This window comes from Oryx dammah, unplaced genomic scaffold, assembly GCF_014754425.2.
Source record: "Oryx dammah isolate SB20612 unplaced genomic scaffold, SCBI_Odam_1.1 HiC_scaffold_11050, whole genome shotgun sequence".
NCBI classification, from domain to species: Eukaryota; Metazoa; Chordata; class Mammalia; order Artiodactyla; family Bovidae; genus Oryx; species Oryx dammah.
Genome location: NW_024080444.1, coordinates 9,381,311 through 9,405,576, shown reverse-complemented (window position 1 = coordinate 9,405,576; position 24,266 = coordinate 9,381,311).

Sequence of the window (24,266 nt, the reverse complement as noted above, 5' to 3'; positions counted from 1 at the left end):
TGAGCACTGAAAAGTTGATGCTTTTGAACTGTGGTGTTGGAGAAGACACTTGAGAGTCTCTTGGACTGCAACGAAATCCAATCAGTCTATCCTAAAGGAGATCAGTCCTGGGTATTCATTGGAAGGACTGATGCTGAAGCTGAAACTCCAATACTTTGGCCACCTGATGCGAAGAGCTGACTCCTTGAAAAAGACCCTGATGCTGGGCAAGATTGAGGGCAGCTGGAGAAGGGGATGATAGAGGATGAGATGGTTGGATGGCATCACTGACTCAATGGAAATGAGTTTGGGTTAACTCTGGGAGTTGGTGATGGACAGGGAGGCCCGGCATGCTGTAGTCCATGGGTTTGTAAAGAGTTGGACAAGAGTGAGCGACTGAACTGAAAATTATTTTATCAATTTATAATATTTTTATTATTATTATTTTTTACTGTTTTCTGCACTGACATATGATGTTCAGAGAGAAAAACTCTTAGTTGCCTTGTTTCCTGTTTTTTTTTTTTTTTTTTTGCTCTTAGAAAAATGCCTGTAATGTGGTAGTTATGCAAAATATAATTGTTGAATGAATGAATGAATGGAGATTCACTTCAAATTAGATTGGTGCTGGGCAAAGACTGAAAAATAACAAAAGTGTTATTTTGGTTTTTCTTGAAAACCATTTAAAATCACCTTCATCCTGTGATTACTTTTAAGCTTTCCCTGTTCCAGGCCTCTATACTATACAGAGGTTTGCTCACAGCTTTATCTTGGAGCATAATCAGTCAAGTGATTGTTTTTGAGGAGTGAAATTTCACAATGGATTGCATAATTTATATGATTATAACCTTTAGTGTTTGACTTTTTCTCAGAAGAGAGTTTTGTTAAAATAGGTAACTACACGTTGGCTTTCCTGGCACCGGTCAATCAGCTGATTACTTAGAACTCACTGTTTTGTTTTGTTTTTTTGTTTTTTCATCTTCTGAGTTTCATTCTCAATAATTCCAATCTAAAATTCACATTTTTTGCTGTTTTATTGAAGGGCACAGGAAACCCTCATATTCATCTAGCATTGGATTCCTAGTCACTGACAGGTTATTGGAATGACTGTATTATCGTTTTCCCAAGCCCATCTTTTGACCTTTGTGCCTGCTCGTACTGATTACCACTAGGTGGCACCCATTAGATGGTAAGGCAAAATGCTGGCTGATGGATTTTGCTCTTCATTTGTGAAGGAGTCATGGGAAAATTGTAAAATGAGTGTATAAAAGTCAAGGGCTGGTGAAATGTAAGTACTTTTTTTTTAAGATACATGAGAAAAGAAAATCATCAATATGTAATACATAATGCTAAGACACTTCAGTCGTGTCCGACTCTGTGCGACCCCAGAGATGGCAGCCCAACAGGCTCCCCCGTCCCTGAGATTCTCCAGGCAAGAACACTGGAGTGGGTTGCCATTTCCTTCTCCAGTGCATGAAAGTGAAAAGTGAAAGGGAAGTCGCTCCGTCGTGTCCGACCCTTAGCATGGACTGCAGCCTACCAGGCTGCTCCATCCATGGGATTTTGCAGGCAAGAGTACTGGAGTGGGGTGCCATTGCCTTCTCCGGTAATATATAATAGTCACTTGCATTTCCTCAAAATAATGCAAAACTCAAAAAACCATTGCATGTATGGTAATTAAGCAATAGAAGTAGATTTTATCACTTGCCTACTGTGCTCTGGACTTAGGTTAAATTTTTTAGTGAATATATTGGTTATTTAATCATATGCTTCTTTGTTATTGAAGTAAAAAATCTAGATAAATGAGAATTTCATTTAGTTGTATTAAGATAAAATGAGAATTACTTTACTTTATCAGAGTAGCAAATGCCTATGGTAATATAGGTATTGCTGCTAAGTCGCTTCCGTAGTGTCTGACTCTGTGCGACCCCAGAGATGGCAGCCCAACAGGCTCCCCCGTCCCTGGGATTCTCCAGGCAAGAACACTGGAGTGGGTTACCATTTCCTTCTCCAATGCATGAAAGTGAAAAATGAAAATGAAGTCATTCAGTCGTGTCCGACTCCCAGCAACCCCATGGACTGCAGCCCACCAGGCTCCTCCATCCATGGGATTTTCCAGGCAAGAGAACTGGAGTGGGGTGCCACTGCCTTCTCCAAATATAAGTATTACCATATATCAAATCGATTTTATGTACCAAATCATACATAACTGCTTATAATAAGCATCAACCATCTTTCTATTTCCAGCCAGAGTCCACAAGGAAAACTTAAAAAAACTTTATAAACCTATTATTTAAATACAGAAATATGAAATTATTTTGAGTTAAATAGATATGATCTTTCTAGGAAGATTAATATGCAAAGATAATGTGATGTTGGCATGATTCTGTATACTTGTTTCAAACTACAATGGGTACCTAGGAATAAAATCATAGACATCTGTTAAAAATTCTCTTTAAATTGTGTACAAGATGCTTAAGCTTTTGGAAGTCTTTTCTTGTAAGTAATTCAACTGGTAAAGAAGGGGTAGGGAAGAGGGAGAAAGAAGGAGAATGAGTGACAGGAAAGTCAAAGAACAGCAAGTGATAGAGAAATGGACAGAGAAGACCTTGGTGTTGATCTTCAGACTTCACTGTCTAGGACCTCTGGTCAGTCTATTCCTTACTAAGACTCTCAGTTCAGTTCAGTTCAGTCACTCAGTCATGTCCAACTCTTTGTGACCCCATGAATTGCAGCACGCCAGGCCTCCCTGTCTATCACCAACTCCCGGAGTTTACTCAGACTCACATCCATTGAGTCAGTGATGCCATCCAGCCATCTCATCCTCTGTCATCCCCTTCTCCTCCTACCCCCAATCCCTCCCAGCATCAGAGTCTTTTCCAATGAGTCAACTCTTTGCATGAGGTGTCCAAAATACTGGAGTTTCAGCTTCATCATCATTCCCTCCAAAGAAATCCCAGGGCTGATCTCCTTCAGAATGGACTGGTTGGATCTCCTTGCAGTCCAAGGGACTCTCAAGAGTCTTCTCCAACACCACAGTTCAAAAGCATCAATTCTTCGGCACTCAGCTTTCTTCACAGTCCAACTGTCACATCCATACATGACCACAGGAAAAACCATAGCCTTAACTAGATGGACCTTTGTTGGCAAAGTAATGTCTCTGCTTTTGAATATGCTATCTAGGTTGGTCATAACTTTTCTTCTAAAGGCCACCAAAACCTGAGTGGGGGTGGGGAGGACAACTTGAATCTGAAAAACTATCAAATTTTACAACGCAGTCCCTTGCTTTGAGAAGAAATTCATCAGAAGAGTCTCTGATGATTATCTGGTTTACTGATGAGATCATGGGATAGTAGTCATTGCATGGCCTGGATAACTTGAATGTCTGCCTTTCTTACTAGTTATAGTTGCCCTGTGACTTCAGTTTTTTCCATTCACCACCTTTGGGCCAGCTTATCTGAGATAGATGGCATAGTCATGATTTGTGGATAAAATCACATTTGTGAATATGCAAAACTGCCTGTGAAGGCTTCTAATAAACTTTCTGGGAAAGAGTGTTGGTGGAATGCCCAGAGGACAGCCTCCATTTCTTTCAAATCCCTAAACATGCATTTTATACAATCCATAGCTTGAGCAATGTCTATAGTATAGGGAAGGAATAGGCCCACATCTTCCCAGTTCTTACTTACATAAGACTTGGTTTCTACTAGCCTAATATATGTACAGCTTATATTCAAGCTGTAGAATGAAGGTAATTAATTAGAAATGGCATTCCCATCAATTCTGCAGTGATCATTTTCACACTAAGAAATCCTCTTACTCCAGACTCTTGAGAACCTGTTAGAACTCTCCTTCCACATAATCTCATATGTGCACTCCAGGATTCCCCCATGAATTTCTCATATCCAACCACGCTGACTAAACCTAAGATATTTAATTTCTTTGTGCTTACCTGCCGAGGTTCTGTGTCTTTGCCTTGAGAACCTCTCTCCATATCTTGATATTGGGATATTTTGGCATCTTCTCTTAGCTGGTGCATTTTTCTTATCTTCTTTTTGTTTTTTAAATTGAAGTATAGTTGATTTACAGTATTGTCTTAATTACTGCTGTACAGCAAAGTGATTCAGTGATAGCATACACACACACACACATTCTTTTTTGAAAATGTTCTTTACCATTATGATTTCTCACAGGATATTCAATATCATTCTCTGTACTATGCTAACCCCCACCTCCCACTCTTTCGTCCGACCCCCCCCCCCGCCCCCTTAGGAACCATCAGTCTGTTCTCTGTGTGTCTTCATCTATTTTCTAGATAGGTTCGTTTGTGTCATAGTTTAGATTCCATATGTAAGTTTTATGGTGTTTGTGTTTCTCTTTCTGATTTACTTTACTTAGTATGATAATGTCTGGTTGCATCCGTGTTCCTGCAAATGGCACCATTTGGTTCCTATTTATGGTTGAGTAGTATTCTATTGTGTATTCTATTCAAAAAACTAAGATCATGGCATCCAGTCCCATCACTTCATGGCAAACAGATGGAGAAAAAATGGAAACAGCGACAGACTTTATTTTCTTGGGCTCCAAAATCACTGTGGACAGTGACTGCAGCCACGAAATTAAACTTGCTTCTTGGAAAAAAAGCTTTGACAAACCTAGACAGTGTATTAAAAAGCAGAGACATTACTTTGCCTACAAAGGTCCATATAGTCAAAGCTATGGTTTTTCTAGTAGTCACATATGGATGTGAGAGTTGGACAATAAAAAAGGCTGAGCACCAAAGAATTGATGCTTTTGAACTGTGGTGTTGGAGAAGACTCTTGAGAGTCCCTTGGACTGCAAGGAGATCAAACCAGTCGATCCTAAAAGAAATCAACCTTGAATAGTTACTGGAAAGTTTAATGCTGAAGCTGAAGCTCTAATACTTTAGTCACCTGAATAAAAGAGCTGACTCATTGAAAAAGAACCTGATGCTGGGAAAGATCGAAGGCAGGAGAAGGGGATGACAGAGGATGAGATGGTTGGATGGCATCACTGACTCAATGGATGTGAGTTTGAGCAAACTCTGGGAGACAGTGAAGGACAGGGAAACCTGGGGTGCTGCAGTCTGTGGTGTTGCAAAGAATCAGATATGACTGAGTAACTTAACAACAATAAAAATTATTTGGAGGGTCACAAAGTTTGTGAAGCATTGCAAATACATGGTTATGCTACAGCCTCCTCTACTGTCTGGATCATTCTTTTTACTTGCATTTATACACATATGATCTCCTGTACCACATTTCTGGTCAACTGGGATGAAAGCTGAGATTATTGATATTTCTCCCAGTAATGTTGACTCCAGCTTGTGCTTCATCCAGCCCAGCACTTCACATGATGTATTCTGCATTGAAGTTAGATAAGCAGGGTGACAATATACAACACTGACGTACTCCTTTCCCAGTTTGGAATCAGTCTGTTGTTCCTTGTCTGGTTCTAACTATTGCTTCTTGACCTGCATACAGGTTTTGCAGGAAGCAGGTAGGATAGTCTGGTATCCCCATCTTTTTAGGAATTTTCCACAGTTTTTTGTGATCTACACAGTCAAAGGCTTTAGGGTAGTCAATGAAGCAGAAGTAGATGCATTTCTGAAATTCTCTAGCTTTTTCTATGATCCAGCAAATGTTGGCAGTTGAATCTCTGGCTCCAAATAATTATATTTCAAATTACAACTCAGTATATGCTCAATATATATAACTGAGAAACTTATAATAATATTGGAGAACAAGATGGCGGAGGTGTAGGTGGACATGGAGTACATCTCTCCACGGATACATCAGGAATGCACTTTCAGACACAGAAGTGCATGCAGAACACCAGCTGAGAGTAGACAGAAGTACCTGACAAGTGGAAAAGAATATATAGAACCATGCAAAACTTAGTAGGATGAGGAACTAGGGGGGAGACAGGAGTGTTAATAGGACTGGACCTGCCCTCAGTAGGTGGGGGAACTGAAGCAGGGCTCTGATCCCCACAGCAAGACAGTTGTCTGATTCAAAGGAGAAACATTTAAGGCTGAGAGTGAAACAGCTGATCTGTGGCAGCCTAAATGGAATGAGAATCAGACAGTCCTTTCCACAGTTGTACATATCCTGGACAGGAACGCTGGTCTCCTGGAAAATGCAGTGGCTGGGAGCTGGAGTTCAGGGATTGTGGAGCAATCCCAGGGTGAGGGCTGCTATTGACTGTGGAGAGATGGATTGAGGGGATGTAAGGGAGGAGATCATGGTGGGAAATGCTGGTGGAGGAAAGCCAGGCAGCCACGGAAGCAAGGCGATACTGCTGAGTCACGTGTGGGGGATGGAGCCATCACTGAAGCCCCTCGCCCCCCACCCACCAGCATTGGCAGCTGAACAGTAGAGAGGCTGGCCCATCAAACACCTGATGCAGTGAACTACAGAGTAGGACACTACCCAGAGTGCACCTTTCAGTGACTGATACACCAATCTATAGAATAAGACCCCCAGTCAGGGGGCCCCTCTATGTGCCTGATGCACCAAACAACAGAGAATGACCCCAGGCAAGAGAGCCCTCTAAGTGCATGAACAGATGGAGCTATGGAGAAAGACTGGCCAAAGAGGCCTTCTGATCGCCAGCTACAAGAGGCTCGAAAGACTCTGATAGGGTCATACTCCTGCAGCGGAGGCAGTCCATGTCCCTGCAAGCCAAGCAGCTGTGCCATCTTCACGCTCACCTCTCACCGGGGCAGAGCTGCCACAGGCAAAAAAAGTCTTGGCATCTCTGCACATAGGGTCACTTCAGTCGTGTCTGACTCTTTGCAACCCAGTAGACTGTGGCCTGCCAGGCTTCTCTGTCAGAGAAGGGGCAAGAATACTGGAGCCTACTGGCCAATACTGGTTGCCATACCCTTCTAGAGCACTCTATTTCTTGCTGCTCTAGCTGCCAACCCCCCTGAGTACCTGGTGCTGTCAAAACCCCTGCAACCCAAGCAGCTGCACCACCTCCACACCTGGCCCTCACAGGGGCAAACCCAAACCCTCCAGGGCAGCCTCAGAAGCTAAACCACAGTGGATGACCCACATGTAGAGGTGAAAATAAAACCACAATTGAAACCCAGGGGCAGTGTGGCTAAGGAAGAAGACCCAAAACTCTCCCACCAGCTATGCAAGCTGTAGATTAAATCCACACGATCAACTAAGCAGACCCTGGGTCTATGGAATATATAAAAGGTCATTGAGAACTCCCATAAAAGAAAACGGAGGCAAGAACACACAGGAATAGGACCAGATTAGAATCTGAGCTGCCCCCACATCAGGTCCAGAGATCAGCAGTGCTGGAGGGCATCCTAGGGAGGTGAGGTGGACTGTGATTCTCAGCAAGGGAAAGGACTCTGATAGCAGTGACTCAAGAAAAACGTTTATTATTCTTATTTTTTGACTTGTTCTGTAGAATCTTTTGGATTTTTTATTTCTCTCCGCCCCCCCCCCCTTTTGTAGTTGTCGATTTTATTGATACTAAGAAATCTTGAGAGGAGATCCAACCAGTCCATTCTGAAGGAGATCAACCCTGGGATTTCTTTGGAAGGAATGATGCTAAAGCTGAAACTCTAGTACTTTGGCCACCTCATGAGAAGAGTTGACTCATTGGAAAAGACTCTGATGCTGGGAGGGATTGGGGGCATGAGGAGAAGGGGATGACCGAGGATGAGATGGCTGGATGCCATCACGGACTCGATGGACGTGAGTTTGAGTGAACTCGGGAGATGGTGATGAACAGGGAGGGAGGCCTGGCGTGCTGTGATTCATGGGGTCACAAAGAGTCGGACATGACTGAGCGACTGAACTGAACTGAACTGAAGAAATCCAACTAAGCTTTTTTTTGTGTGTGTGTGTTTTTTCCTCAGTCACGTTTTTTATTGTCATAAACCTCTGCCTCTACATTGGGCTTTTGAAGTTCTGTGGAGTTTTCCTCTTTTTTTTTCTTTTCTCTTTTCTAATTTTAGTCTTTTAAATCTTTAACTACTGTTCTTGTCACCTTGCAGTTAATCTTTAATGTATATAAATCTTCTTTATCTACCTCTGTTTAACTTTGCATATCTATTCTTTCATTTCTTTCTCTGGTTTCCTCTCAACATATTTGTTACTTTATTTTCATTACTTTATTCCCAAGTTGGCACCTTGCTTTAGTTTTGTTTTCCAGTTTATGCTTTAATTAGTTTTATTCTGGTAGATATAATTTTTGGTTTCCTTTGTTCACCAGGTCAATCTATTGTACTTTATTTTTGGGGGGGCTGTTTTGATTTTGCTTATGGACTTCCCTGGTGGCTCAGAGGGTAAAGTGTCTGCCTACAATGCGGGAGACCCAGGTTCAATGCCTGGGTGGGGAAGATCTCCTGGAGAAGGAAATGGCAACCCACTCTAGTGTTCTAGCCTGGAGAATTCCATGGATGGAGGAGCCTGGTAGGCTACAGTCCATGGGGTCGCAAAGAGTCAGATACGACTGAGCGACTTTACTTACTTACCTACTATGGGTGTATATATATATGTGTGTGTATATTCAGTCACACTTTCTATTGTTGTTAAAAAACCTCTGCCTTTACGTTGGGCTTTTGCCATTCAGCGGAGTTTTCCTTTATTCTTTTTTCTTCTGTTTTTTCCTTTTTCTTTTCTCTTTATTATAATTCTAATTTTTAATATTTAATCTAATTGTTTTATATTTTTCTACATTTATTCCTTTGTTTGCCTTTCCTCCTGTTCTTTCCCCCTTGCAGTTAATCTTTAATGTATATAAATCTTCTTCATCTACCTCTGTTTAACTTTGCATATCTATTCTTTCTTTCTTTCTTTCTTTTCCTCTCAACATACTTGTTAGTTTTGTGTTCATTGCTTTATTCCCCACTTGGCACCTTGCTTTAGCTTTGTTTTCCAGTTTGTGCTTAAGTTAGTTTTGTTCTTAACTGGTAAATATAATTTTTGATTTCCTTTGTTCACCGGGTCAATCTACTGTACTTTATTTTTGTTCGACTGTTTTCACTGCATACGGGTGTATATGTATATGTGTATATTCCATTATTTTAATTATTACTTGCCTGATTTTGTAACTGCCATTTATCTGGGGTTCATTTTTGGTTTCTCATTTTTGGATATTTATTTTAATCTCACTTAGTCAAGGCTATGGTTTTTCCAGTAGTCATGTGTGGATGTGAGAGTTGGACTGTAAGGAAAGCTGAGCACCAAAGAATTGATGCTTTTGAACTGTGGTGTTAGAGAAGACTCTTGAGAGTCCCTTGGACTGCAAGGAGATCCAACCAGTCCATCCTAAAGATCAGTCCTGGGTGTTCATTGGTAGAACTGATTTTGAAGGCGAAACTACAATACTTTGGCCACCTGATGCAAGGAGATGACTCATTTGAAAAGACCCTGATGCTGGGAAAGATTGAGGGCAGGAGGAGAAGGGGATGACAGAGGATGAGATGGTTGGATGGCATCACCAACACAATGGACATGGGTTTGGGTAAACTCCGGGAGTTGGTGATGGACAGGGAGGCCTGGCGGGCTGCCATCTTGAAATCATATCAAGCATCTTCTCCGACCAAAATGCTATGAGGCTAGATATCAATTACAAGAAAAAAACTGTTAGAAACACAAACATATGGAGATTAAACAACACATTTGTAAATAACCAACAGGTTGCTAAAGAAATCAAAAGGGAAATAAAAAAATTTCTAGAAACAAATGACAATGAAAACACGACAACTCAAAACCTATGGGATGCAGCAAAAGCAGTCCTAAGAGGGAAGTTTATAGTGATACAATCCTACTTCAAGAAATAAGAAAAACATCGAATAGACAACCTAACTTTACACCTAAAACAATTGGAAAAATACGAACAAAAAAATCCCCAAAATTAGTAGAATGAAAGAAATCATAAAAATCCTAGCAGAAATAAATGGAAAAGAAATGAAAGAAATAATTGTAAAGACTAATAAAACTAAAAGCTGGTTCTTTGAGAAGATAAAATTGACAAACCTTTAGCCAGACTCATCAAGAAAAAAAGAGAAGAATCAAATCAACAAAATTAGAAATGAAAAAGGAAAGGTTACAACAGACAATGAAGAAATACAAAGGATTATGAGACTATTATGAACAACTATATGGCAATAAAATAGATAACCTGGAAGAAATGCACAGATTCTTAGAAAAGTTTAGTCTTCCAAGACTGAACCAGGAAGAAATAGAAATTACGAACAACACAATCACAAGCACCAAAATTGAAGCTGTGATCAAAAGTCTGCCAAAAAACAAAAGTCCAGGACCAGATGGCTTCACAGAAGAATTCTATTGAATATTTAGAGAAGAGCTAATGTGTATCCTTCTAAAACTCTTTTTAAAAATTGCAGAGAAAAGAACACTTCCAAATTCATTCTTTGAGGTCACCATCACCTTGATAGCAAAACCAGACAAAGACAACACCAAAAAAGAAAACTACAGGCTAATATCACTGATGACCATAGATGCAAAAATCCTCAACAAAATTTTAGCAAGTAGAATTCAGCAACACATCAAAAAGCTCATACACCATGATCAAGTTGGGTTTATTCCAGGGATGCAAGGATTCTTCAATATACACAATGTATGCAAGTCAATCAATGTGATACAGCATATTAACAAAATTGAAAGAGGAAAACCATATGATAATCTCAATAGATGCAGAAAAAGCCTTCAACAAAATTCAGCACCCATTTATGATTAAAACTCTTCAAAAAATGGGCATAGAATGGAACCCAGCTCAACATAGTAAAGGGCATATATGATAAGTCTACAGCAAACATTCTCAATAGTGAAAAAACTGAAATCATTACCCCTAAGATCAGGAACTAGACAAGGGTGTCCACTTTAGCCACTATTATTCAATATAGTTCTGGAAGTCCTATCTACAGCAATCAGAGGGGGAAAAGAAATAAAAGGAATCCAGATCAGAAGTGAAGAAGTAAAGCTCTCACTATCTGCAGATGACATGATACTGTACATAGAAAACCCTAAAGATAGTATCAGAAAATTCCTAGAGCTAATCAGTGAACTTAGCAAAGTTGCAGGACACAAAATCAATACACAGAAATCACTTGCATTTCTATATACTAACAATGAAAAATCAGAAATTGAAGGAATCAATCCCATTCACCATTGCTCACAAGAATTAAATATCTAGAAATAAACTTACCTAAGGAGACAAAAGGACTGTACACAGAAAATTATAAGACAGTGATGAAAGAAATCAGATGGGGAAACAGTGGAAACAGTGACAGACTTTATTTTCTTGGGCTCCAAAATCACTGCAGATGGTGACTGCAGCTATGAAATTAAAAGATGCTTACTCCTTGGAAGAAAAGTTATGACTAACCTAGACAGCATATTAAAAAGCAGAGATATTACTTTGCCAACAAAGGTCTGTCTAGTCAAGGCTATGGTTTTTCCAGTGGTCGTGTATGGATGTGAGAGTTGGACTGTGAAGAAGGCTGAGCACCAAAGAATTGATGCTTTTGAACTGTGGTGTTGGAGAAGACTCTTGAGAGTCCGTTGGACAGCAAGGAGATCCAACCAGTCCACCCTAAAGGAATCAGTCCTGAATATTCATCGGAAGGACTGATACTGAAGCTCAAACTCCAGTCTTTTGGCCACCTGATGCAAAGAACTGTCTCATTTGAAAAGACTCTGATTCTGGGAAAGATTGAAGGCATGAGGAGAAGGGGATGACAAAGGTTGAGATGGTTGGATGGCATCACTAACTCAGTAGACATAAGTTTGAGTAAACTCTGGGAGTTGGTGATGGACAGGGAGGCCTGGCATGCTGCAGTCCATGGGGGTGAAAAGAGTCAGACATGACAGCAACCATGGGGGTGAAAAAAGTCAGACACGACTGAGCGACTGAACTGAACTGATGAAAGAAATCAAAGATGACATAAACAGATGGAGAGATATTCCATGTTCCTGGGAAGGAAGAATCAATATTGTGAAAATGACTATACTACCAAACACAATCTACAGATTTAATGCTATCCCTATCAAATTACCAATGACATTTTTCACAGAACTAGAACAAAAAATTTCACAATTCATATGGAAACCCCAAAACCCCTGAATAGCCAAAGCAGTCTTGAGAAACAAGAATGGAGCTGTAGAAATCAACCTTCCTGACTTATGATTATACTACAAAGCTACAGTCATGAAGACAGTATGGCACTGGCACAAAAATAGACATATAGACCAATGGAACAAGACAGAAAGCCCAGAGATAAACTCATGCACCTATGGGTACCTTATTTTTGACAGAGGAGGCAAGAATATACAATGGGGCAAAGATAGCCTCTTCAATAAGTGGTGCTGGGACAACTGGACAGCTACATGTAAAAGAATGAAATTAGAACACTTCCTAACACCATATACAGAGAAAAAGTCAAAATGGATTGAATACCTAAATGTAAGACCAGAAACTATAAAACTCTTAGAGGAAAACATAGGCAGAACGCTTGATGACATAAAGCAAGATCCCCTATGACCCACCTCCTAGAGTAATGTAAATAAAAACAAAAGTAAACAAGTGGGACCTGACTAAACTTAAAAGATTTTGCACAGCAAAGGAAACTATAAGCAAGGTGATGAGACAGCTCTCAGAATGGGAGAAAATAATAGCAAATGAAATAACTGACAAAGGATTAATTTCCAAAATATACAAGCAGCTCATACAACTCAACACCAAAAAAACAAACAACCCAATCAAAAAGTGGGAGAAAGACCTAAACAGACATATTTCCAAAGAAGACATGCAGATGGCTAATAAACACATAAAAAGATGCTCAACATCGCTCATTATTAGAGAAATGCAAATCAAAACTACAATGAGGTATCACCTCACACCAGTTAGAATGGCCATCATCAAAAAGTCTACAAACAATAAATGGTGGAGAGGGTGTAGAGAAACGGTAATGCTCTTGCACTGTTGGTGGGAATGTAAATTGATACAGCCACCATGGAAGACGGTATGGAGATTCCTTAAAAAACTAGGAATAAAACCACCATACAACCCAGCAATCTGATTCCTAGGCATATACCCTAAGGAAACCAAAATCGAAAGAGACACATGTAGCCCATTGTTCATTGCAGCACTATTTACAATAGCTAGAACATGGAAGCAACCTAGATGTCCATTGACAGATGAATGGATAAAAAAGTTGTGCATATACACAATGGAATATTACTCAACCATAAAAAGGAACACATTTGAGTCAGTTCTGATGAGGTGGATGAACCAAGAACCTATTATACAGAGTAAAGTGAGTCAGAAAGAGAAAGATAAATACCGTATTCTAACACATATATTCAGTCCTGAATATTCATTGGAAGGACTGATACTGAAGCTGAAACTCCAGTACTTTGGCCACCTGATGTGAAGAACTGACTCATTTGAAAAGACCCTAATGCTGGGAGAGATTGAAGGTGGGAGGAGAAAGGGATGACAGAGGATGAGATGTTGGATGGCATCACCGACTCAATGGACATGAATTTGAGTAAACTCAGGAAGTTGGTGATGGACAGGGAGGCCTGGCATGCTGCAGTCCACGAGGTCACAAAGAGTTGGACCCGACTGAGTGACTCAACTGAACTGAATTCATACATAATGGGATTTTTAAAAAATGGTACTGAAGAATATATTTACAGGGCAACAATGATGGTAAAGCGTCTGTCTACAACGCGGGAGACCCAGGTTCAAGCCCTGGGTTGGGAAGATCCCCTGGAGAAGGAAATGGCAACCCAGTCCAGGACTATTGCCTGGAAAATCCCATGGACAGAGGAGCCTGGTAGACTACAGTCCACAGGGTCGCAAAGAGTCGGACATGACTGAGCGACTTCACTACTTCACTAATGGAGAAACAGACATAGAGAATAGACTTATGGACATGAGCAGAGAGGAGGAGAGGGTGAGATGTGTGGAAAGAGTAACATGGAAACTTACATTACCATATGTAAAATAGATAGCTAACCAGAATTTGCTGTATGGCTCAGGAAACTCAAACAGGGGCTCTGTATCAACCTAGAGGGGTGGGATGGGGAGGGGGATGAGAGCGAGTTTCAAAAGGGAGGGGATAAATGTATACCTATGGCTGATTCATGTTGAGATTTGACAGAAAACAGCAAAATTCTGTAAAGCAATTATCCTTCAATAAAAAATAGATAAATAATACTTACCTTTAGTATCTATGAAAAAGTAAAAATACAACAGTTAATTTAAATCTAAACATTTATTAACATAGAAAACTCTTTAAAAAATGCAAAACACGATCAACAGCAATAAGAAAAATGTGACCGTTGACTCTCCAGGTGGGTTTCATTGCCCACTAATAATTTATAACTCTCAATTTGAAATAAACTGATCTTAAATATATGGAGAAGCATCTCCTTTTCACTCAGGCATTGCCATTTCCCTTTGGTTATCTTTTTACTTTATGTTCAAACACAAAAAGCCTTCATACGTCTGGAGTAAGTTCACCTAGGCATATAATTTTGCTTTTGACTTAGCTGAGCAAGAGACCACCAAAAAGAAAATGTGCATTGTAAAGGGCTCTCTAAGCTTGTAGAATGAGATCTAGTCTTAAATCTGTGAAAGATAACAACAATCTTAGTGTCATCTATCACTGGTAATATTGCTCAATGCCCTGGCCAATGCAGTACCAGGACCTTTCCATTTTTATCTCTTATCTCTTCCTCACCCTCGGGGTAACATGTTTACAATTCCCTTTTTTGCCAGTGCATACACATCTTCACAACAATCTCAGCTTTGTATAATTCACCCTGCCAGAAAGCAATGGGAGGGAAGTCAGAATTCTTGAGTTTCCTTTGGAACAGTTTCTCTGTGTTCCCTGCCCTCTTTCAAGTTACTGTCCTGAAGTAAGATGGATTCACTCATTCATTTATCAAACGTGTACCCAGAACATTTCTGTTTCCAACTAGTCTGACAAATGAGACAGGTAAGATTCTTGCTCTCAGGAGTGGCTGAGCAGACAATTGGGCTTCCCTGGTGGCTCAGACTGTAAAGAATCTGCCTGCAATGTGGGAGACCTAGGTTGGATCCCTGGGTCGAGCAGACAATTAGCAGGTATTAACAGTGAAATGTGATGCTTATCATAACAGGGGACACAGAGAGTCACAAGCAGGGCATGGACATAGTCCAGGTGTGAGAGAAGGGACCCTTGAAGGAATGACTTTTTAGCTGGAGACCCTGAAGAATAGTATATAAAGTGTCTGCAAGGATTAGATTGTTCTAAGTAAGGATATGACGTCTTAGAAAAGTCAGAGGTGAGAGACTCTGGCCCTGTGTGAGCTTTTCAGGGAACCAACAGCAACCAGGAGGTCTGATGAGAAGGACACTTGGAGACTGAGGCAAAGCACATTTTGCTTGGCTTTCAATAAGCCAGGTTGAGAACACTTAGATGTGTTTATGGCCAATAAGAGTGGAAATCCATTACGGTGCTTTAAGTGAGGGAATGACAGAGCTATATTTATGTTTTGGAAAGATCATTTTAGCCTCAGTGTGGGGAATGGCTTGGTCAGGATTTAGTGTTTGATTGCATTGAGGGTGAGGGAAAAGGAAGAAGCAACAATAGCTTGCCTTGTCAAGTCAATAAAGTTATGAACAATTAAATTGCCTTCTTTGGCGTGGGAAGGGACTAAGTGTACATACCCTGGGGAAGAGCTGATCAGTTAGAAGGTTTTGTTTTTTTTCCTTCCACGTCTTTCTTTCTACCCTCAAACAAATCACTATATTCTTGACTCTTAAATTATCCTTCTTGTTTGCAAATGCTCTGCCTTGGACCAAAATGTCTAAACAAACTCTCTTCCAGAGGAGCACTTGCCTGTGGTAATTAGGGCAGCGGGTTTCACTCAGTGGGACTGTCAAAGCCTGGCTGTTAATTAGGCCTCAGGTAGCACCCCACACCCACCCCAGGCCCACCTCCTCCTCCTCTTCTTAGAAACTCAAGACACTTAGCAGGTGGAGCCTAATTTATCCTCCCAGGATTACTGGGAGGCAAGTCAGTGTGGGCCTGCCTGCATCTTCATCTGTGTTTTCCTGTTGAGGACACGGAAGTACAGGGTGGTCAAGCAGTGCTTGCTCTGTTATCCAGTCAGGCGGCCAGTTCTTTTCCAGAACTTAGAAGAGAACCAAGAAGCATATGCCCTGCTCTTTGTTTAATGAGAGTGGTGATTTTCACCGTGGGAGCTGTCCCCAGATTCAGCACAGGAGTCCAAGGGGTACACAGGGCCCAAGGGGAAAGCTGAGTGGGGGGACTCAGGGCTTCTCATTCCCCCAAATTCTCTTTTAATATTCTGCCTATTATAAGAAATTGTACATGTGAAACTAAAACAGAGTGTTTACTTCAGAGATTTCCCAAGGTGAATCCATTTTGACTTAGAGAAGAGCAGACATTAAACCCAGTCCAGTTTTCTTAACTGCTTGTCTACTTCTTTGTGTGTGTGTGTGCATTGTGTTTCAGACTGTATTAGATGTGTTTTGACCTAGTTGTCTTACCCAAGGATTGACTAACTCTGGGAATTTCATGCTAGGCTAGGTAGAAGGGTAAATCCTAACTTATAAGGAAGCATGTGACCGTGAGAGTGGGAGTGTCCGGAAAAAAAAAATCGATGTGAAAGGCATCCTTCAGCACGTGCTCATCATGCAGTTAACACCTTAGCATCTGTGTTAGTCAGGACTCTCCAGAGAAATAGAAGCCATAGGAGATAGGTAGATAATAAGCAATTGGTTTGTGTGGTTATGAAGGCTTTTCAGGTCCAATTTGCAGGTGGGCAAGCAAACTGGAGACCCAAGAAGAGAGCCAGTGTGCAAGGTCAAGGGCCATCAGGCAGGAAAAGCCAGTGTTGTAGACGAAGTCCAATGGCAGTCTGGTGGGGAATTCTCTCTTAAGGGTTGGTAGACGGTAGTCTTTTTTCTTTTCAGGCCTTCAGCTAATTGGATGAGTTGGATGAGGCCCACCCACATTACAGAGGACACTATGCTTTACTTTACCAATTGAAGTATTAATCTCATTTCAAAGCATCTTCATAGGAACACCCAGAACAATGCTTGACCAAAATCTGAGAACTCTACAGCTCAGTCGAGTTGACACAAAATGAGCCGTTGCAACATCCTTCAACACAGTGGTATTCTGAATATCCTTCAACTTGCACCTAACACATAGGTAGTATCTTGCTGCTGCTGCTGCTGCTAAGTCGCTTCAGTCGTGTCCGACTCTGTGCGACCCCATAGATGGCAGCCCACCAGGCTCCCCCATCCCTGGGATTCTCCAGGCAAGAACACTGGGGTGGGTTGCCATTTCCTTCTCCAATGCATGAAAGTGAAAAGTGAAAGTGAAGTCGCTTAGTCGTGTCCGACTCTTCGCGACCCCATGGACTGCAGCCTACCAGGCTCCTCTGCCCATGGGATTTTCCAGGCAAGAGTACTGGAGTGGGGTGCCATCGCCTTCTCCGGTAGTATCTTGAATATCCTTCAACTCATGCTTAATGCTCAGTATCTTGAACATTCTTCAATTTGGAAACAACGTACAGATAGTATCTTGAATTTGCTTCCCACATAGCATTGAACAGGAGTGTCAGTTACTCATTTGCATCTGAATTTTAAAAAGCATATATATTTAAAAAGTGAAGATAATCACAAGATAGAAACTTTGAGTTATAATATAAATAAGTAATGGGGATGTGATGTACGGCTTGGTCACAATAATTAGCAATACCACATTGTATGGTTGAAAGTTGCTAAAAGAGTAGATATTAAAAGTTCTCATCATAAAAATAAAATTCATAATTATGTAAAATAAAAGAATTTAATTTGCTTTCACCGATTGACGTTGTTGTTTATTTAACTGCTTGTTAGGATCCAAACCACTTGAGAGCAAGGATCATGTCTTCTTATCATATACACATTGTGCATGCTGAATAAGTTGTGACCTGAGCTGGCTTGACCATCAGGTTCTTTGTCAAGAAGGATGCTACTCCTGAGATTTCAGTCATTGGCCTCCCTAACATGTTTCACTCGCTTGGAACTTGCTGAAAAATTATCCTTTGGGCTTTACATTTCATGCTTGATTTCATCCAAAAGGTGAATTTTTTTGGTTGAATGTTGAGAGAAAGATCTGTTCAGCTGTTTCTGACACTTGGGCAGCTGAAGAAAAAGAAGAAGCCAACCGTCAGTTTTATGCCATAAAAATCATTTAAGATTATTTTTGCACATGAATAACTCAAGCATAGAGTGAATTTAAAATTTGAAACTTTCCATGCATCTGCATCTCACAGGGGAAGAAGTGGGGTCATTTTGGAAAAAAATTTTTTTAATTGCATATCCATAGCAGCTTCAAGTGACCCAAAATTTGCTTTGTACCCGCTGATCTCAGATTTAAGGAACTGTTTCCATGATTCTGTTTGGTACATAACAGCTCTATTCAATACTTACTGTATGGCTTTTTGTATATTTGATTATAAATTTGTTTAAGGTTAGGGATACTCTATCATGTGTCAACAAGAAGGAGCTGAGGCCTTTTTCTCTTGTTTTTACTGCTTTCTAAACCCATGTTCTTTATTTCTTGTTCTCAGGGAAGGTTAAGCTTTACTTTTACTTAGTAAATCTCAGCCCTGAGCCCTCTTTATTTTTGGTTCCTAGTTCTTCTGGGGTCCAATCTTGCTACACTCCATACCCTTGTTTACATATATCATACTACCTGCCTTCAACACTAGACTGTAAACTTTCTTTCTAGGTCAGAGATAGTGTTTCATTTGCCTTGGCTTGAGTGTCTAACTGCAGCTCTGCTGTAATTAGGCTCTCACTGGATAAATGGATGATCGAAAGCAGGTATCTGTACAGGCTGGTAGTAGGACCTCTGATATGGAAAAGCTCTGGACCTCAAGTCTGGCCTGCTGCCACCAAGCTGATTCTGCTTTCTGCTTGTCATTGGAACAGAATGTATTATAAGTGCTCATTAAAGCTTTGTTTTTTTCCACTTCTGTACTCATTTTCTAAATGCAAACTATTCTCATGATTCTTACCCTCCTCTATTAAGAATCTTCCTTACTCATGGTACACACATTTTTGTCACACTTGACCTTTTTAGTTTATTTTATGAAAATAATAAAGCCATTTGAGTTTTCCAAATATGTAATATTGTGATGCTGAGCATGCTTTAAAAGCTATTTGCCCCTCATCTTTGTTACTTCAAGAAGCAGATATGTCCCCCAGAGTGGGGACAGGGTATGTCATTCAATCACCTGTGTCCCCATGCTCCTGCCCATGAGAATGAAGGCTTTTAACATCATCAGAAATGGTAACTACACAGGAAGCTCGCTTTTGAGTTCTGTTCTCATGTTTAATTATCCTTGCAGTAAGGAAGCTCTGATCTTAATCCCTGTGGTTGCATATCCTCTAATATTGCATTCTGAGAACAGCTGTTCACCATCCCTTGTCCTAACTGTCGATGTAGATAAAGAAAGTTAATGAGTTTGCTACTTGGTCTTCTTTCTTTCTAGATTAAAAGATCCCCTAGCCTCTTCAACTTTGTGCCCATGGGACTGATTTGTAGACTCTTTAATTAATTTTAGTTGATACTCTCTATGTTTTTCAATATTTCTCCATTTTTATGGTCTTTTCTTCAAACACTGCCCTAAAACATCTCACCAAAGCTCAAGGACATGGAGAAACAGCTTTCTCTCTAGAGTGGAAAAGTTAGAATCCAGGGATGGAGTGACTGCCTGAAGCCTCATAAGAACTCATGGAAGTGGATGGAGTCAAGGAACTCACTGATAAGTGAAGGGATCAAGTGAAGGAATCAAGAAAAAGGGATTTGACTCTGTCAGCTCCCCGCTGTGTCACTTATCTGTCATTTGAGAAGTGAAAATAATGATACCACATATTCTGCCTCTTTCTTAGAGATGTTACCAAGTTCATAAGTGAGCATAAGAGATAATGGGAAATTGTAAAGCTCTATACAGAGGGTTGTTGGAACCTGAGGGAAAGAGTGCAATGTCTTCAGAAGGTAAACAGAAAGTTCAAAGTGCAATGAAGGAGAATTTAAGCAAAGCAAATGAGATTGGTGATTTGTTGCAGTAAATCCTTGGTAGAGATTATCTGAGTATATCAAACCCAGTCAAGATAATCAGATGGAAAATTAGGAAAAACATTTTACTAAGTTCCTCTGTGTCTACTGCATGGTTAAATTAATGTATTATTTAAAATTTTTATGTGCAAAAGAAATAGTCTTTTTCTCCCTCACAAAAGGAGTCTTCATGCTCAGAAATATTAAATGGTTTGCCCAAGACAGTACAGCCATTGGAGGCAAAAGCCTGGACAAGGACCTTTTGTCTCCTTATCTTCTCAGTTCTATTTTTGTTTCCTTCAAGAGTTTGAAGTGTAATGAACATGAATCTATGAACACCACTGAGACTGCAAGTTCAGTTCAGTTCAGTTCAGTCGCTCAGTTCAGTTCAGTCGCTCAGTCATGTCTGACTCTTTGCGACCCCATGAATTGCAGCACGCCAGGCCTCCCTGTCCATCACCATCTCCCGGAGTTCACTCAAACTCACATCCATTGAGTCGGTGATGCCATCCAGCCATCTCATCCTCTGTCATCCCCTTCTCCTCCTGCCCCCAATCCCTCCCAGCATCAGAGTCTTCCAATGAGTCAACTCTTCGCATGAGGTGGCCAAAGTACTGGAGTTTCAGCTTTAGCATCATTCCTTCCAAAGAACACCCAGGGTTGATCTCCTTCAGAATGGACTGGTTGGATCTCCTTGCAGTCCAAGGGACTCTCAAGAGTCTTCTCCAACACCACAGTTCAAAAGCATCAATTCTTCGGTGTTCAGCTTTCTTCACAGTCCAACTCTCACATCCATACACTGGAAAAACAATAGCCTTGACTAGACGGACCTTTGTTGGCAAAGTAATGTCTCTGCTTTTGAATATGCTATCTAGGTTGGTCATAACTTTTCTTCCAAGGAGTAAGCGTCTTTTAATTTCATGGCTGCAGTCACTATCTGCAGTGATAAAGTTAATAGAAACATCTCTCTCTTTACATAGCAGTACTTGGGCAGACTGTCTTATACATCAAACTCTAGAAGACTGAATTATTATGTGTCAATACCTCAGAGCCAGTATCCTCACAAACAGATTTTCAGATTTGCAAAGTCAAGAACTAACTGTAAACTGCGGCAACCTCAGCCAGATTCTAGCCTCTTGAAGGCTAGATTTGTGGTCAGTCCTCCACCTGTGACATCTGCCTAGTCTCTTTACTTACAACTATCACAGTGATATGATATTACTTTTGTCTCTAAGTATACTTTTGCTAAAATTATAGAATTTTAGATTTTTACCCTATTACTCCCATTCTAGTTAGCCTAATAAATCAAGGGACTATCATCCAATTAGTGACAGAAATTAGATTTGAACCCAGGTCTCTTGTGTTCCATTTGAACTTCCTCTTCTTTTTTTCCACAGTATCTGTTTCTTAAAATCTACCTTCTTTGGGGGGTTTGTTTTGGCAAGGGGGAGTTTCTTATAGCAAATACTTTGTCTCTGTCATCTATGACTTATTCTAGTCTTTAATTTGTGGGTAATAATGCTTACCTCCTACGGATGCCATGAGAATGAAATGACAGAAGCAAAGCACAGGGAACCTTGTTTAGGATGTAGTAGATGTTAAATGAACACTTTTTTCCCATTCAGTTGTTTACTCAAGGCATTTTCTCAATTTCTATAATGAACTTGGTTTCATTGCTTTTCTCCACTAGACTAGAAGCCAGTGGTCTCCATCTTTGTCTGTAATCGGAATCTCCTGGGGAGCTTTAAAAGATCCTGATGCTGGGGTGGGCCTCATTCCCAGAGGTTCTGATTTAATTTCTCTGGTGGCAGAGAAAGTCCTTGAGTATTAATACTTAAAATCTCTCCAGGGAATTCGAATGTGCAGCCAAAGACTGAGGAACAGGCCTCAGCACCACAGTATTGTAAGGGCTGTGCTCTTGTTTTACTCATCTTGGCAACCCTAGAGTCAGTAGACATCTCGGTGTGGACACTGAGATTTGGGTTACTTGGAGGGACACAAATGGCCATATTTCTCATTCCTTCCTTTGTTAAGTCATTCAGATAATTCCATCTTATTCCAGCTTGTTTGTCCCTCTGATTTAGTCTAAGCTATTTTATAGTTTACCAAATGATTCTTTCTGGAATGATCCATTCCTGGAGTACACCATTCTTTTCCTTTTAGCGTTTGTTTGTTTGTTTGTTTTTTTCTAATCTCAGGCTTTCAGGAAATTTGGAGATTCAGTATTTATCCATCAAAATTAATGAACTCATGGAAGACAGAGAAGGAGAAATATCATATGACATCCCTTATGTATGGAATCTAAAAAGGAATGATACAAATGAGCTTTTTTACAAAACAGAGACTCGTAGACTTAAAGAACAAATGTATGCTTGTCAGGGGGAAGGATGGGGGGAGGGATAGTTAGGGAGTTTCGGATGGACAGGTATACATTGCTGTATTTAAAATAGATAACCAACAAGGGCCTACTGTATAGTGTAGGGAACTCTGCTCAGTGTTATGTCGCAGTCTGGATGGAAGGGGAGTTTGGGAGGGAATGTACATGAATGGCTGTATCTCTTTGCTTTTCACCTGAAACTGTCACAACATTGTTAATTGGATATACCCCAATACAAAATAAAAAGTGAAAGAATGAGCACATAAAGTCTTTTGCCCAGGCATAAACAAGAAATTAATGAATTCGTGCATTTATCTGTAGTGGCGATAAGCATTTATTGAGCCTCTGAAATATGTTGTGCTGGGCAAATGAGATACAAAGATGAATAAGATGAAAACTGTTTCCAGAGAGTAGCAAGTCTATTGGTAAAATGAACATGTTAACAAGTCATTGTACTATCACCTGGTAAGGGCGTTGAGAGAGGTATAACCCTCTCAATTGCCCATCAACAGCTGCAGTTTTTTCCATATCTCTTTGGGTTAGTTTTTCTCCAGTTTGTGTGTGTGTGTATACACACATATGGTGTGTATATATTAAATGTATGCATATACACACACACATATAGTATCATTTTGAATCTGGATGGAGTCATTTATGGAAGTAGTTGGAGACAGACATACAAACCAATAAATAAGCAAAATGGCTAAGAAGTCATTCTGGTGCACAGCCTGATGCTCTCCAGATAAAGCCCTAGAAGACTATCTGTCTTTGTCCCTATCTCAGGAGCATTTTACCATGACATTTTAATAGCATTGATTATTTATAGAAAAGATTTATTTCTATTCTCAGTCCTTTTCCATTAACACATGAAGTGTTTTTAAATTATGCAAGCTTTCAGAAGTCTCTTTCCTAATCAGGGGGAAGATTCTTGGCAATTGGGAAAATTAAACTTCTTTCCTTACCTTCTGACTGAATTATACCATCCACCTGCTTTCCTGCAGGGCCCCTTGGGATACTTTAATTTTGGATGACAAGGCTGGAGGATGGGTTCCGTTTAGCCAGTGAAAATCAAATATTACACTCTGGGGGAGAAATAATAGAAAAATATTATTCTAAGCTTTTTTTAGACCTCATCCATTCAATAGGTAATTGGCCAGTATGACTCATATTAAGCTCAAAGCTAAGTTAAAAGCACTTAGTATATGAGATTGATTAGTCAATCATCTTGCAAGCCTCTTTCAGAATGGGATAAAAAAAAGAAGTTTTTTTTTTGAAGGGGTCAGAAGGATATGAAGTATGAGTTGTGGTTAGATAAAGGCATCCCAGAGGAGCCTGTGGAACATAAGAGCCGTGGAAATATATGTCAGTCTGTCTACACAGCAGTTATGGTGGGGTGAGGAGGGTGGTACTGAGAGATCAAGGAAATGAGCCTCCTCTATATCATTTCTGGCTTGTCTGGGCAGGATTTCTCAGCCTGTGTACTTGGACACTTTGGACTGGATAGTTATGTGTTCTGTGGAGCTGACTTTGTGTCATAGGATGTTTATCAGCATCCTTGGCCTGTACTCCTTAGATGCTAATAGCCCCTCCTTCTTTGCTGTGAGAACCTAGAATATCTTCAGACTTTGCCTGGTTGAGAATCACTGGTCTAGGCAAGCCCAGAGTGACTGAAGACCACTAATTTTTAAAATCCTTATATATATATATATATATATATATATATATATATATATGATCTGTAATGGAACCGCAACCTACAGGCTA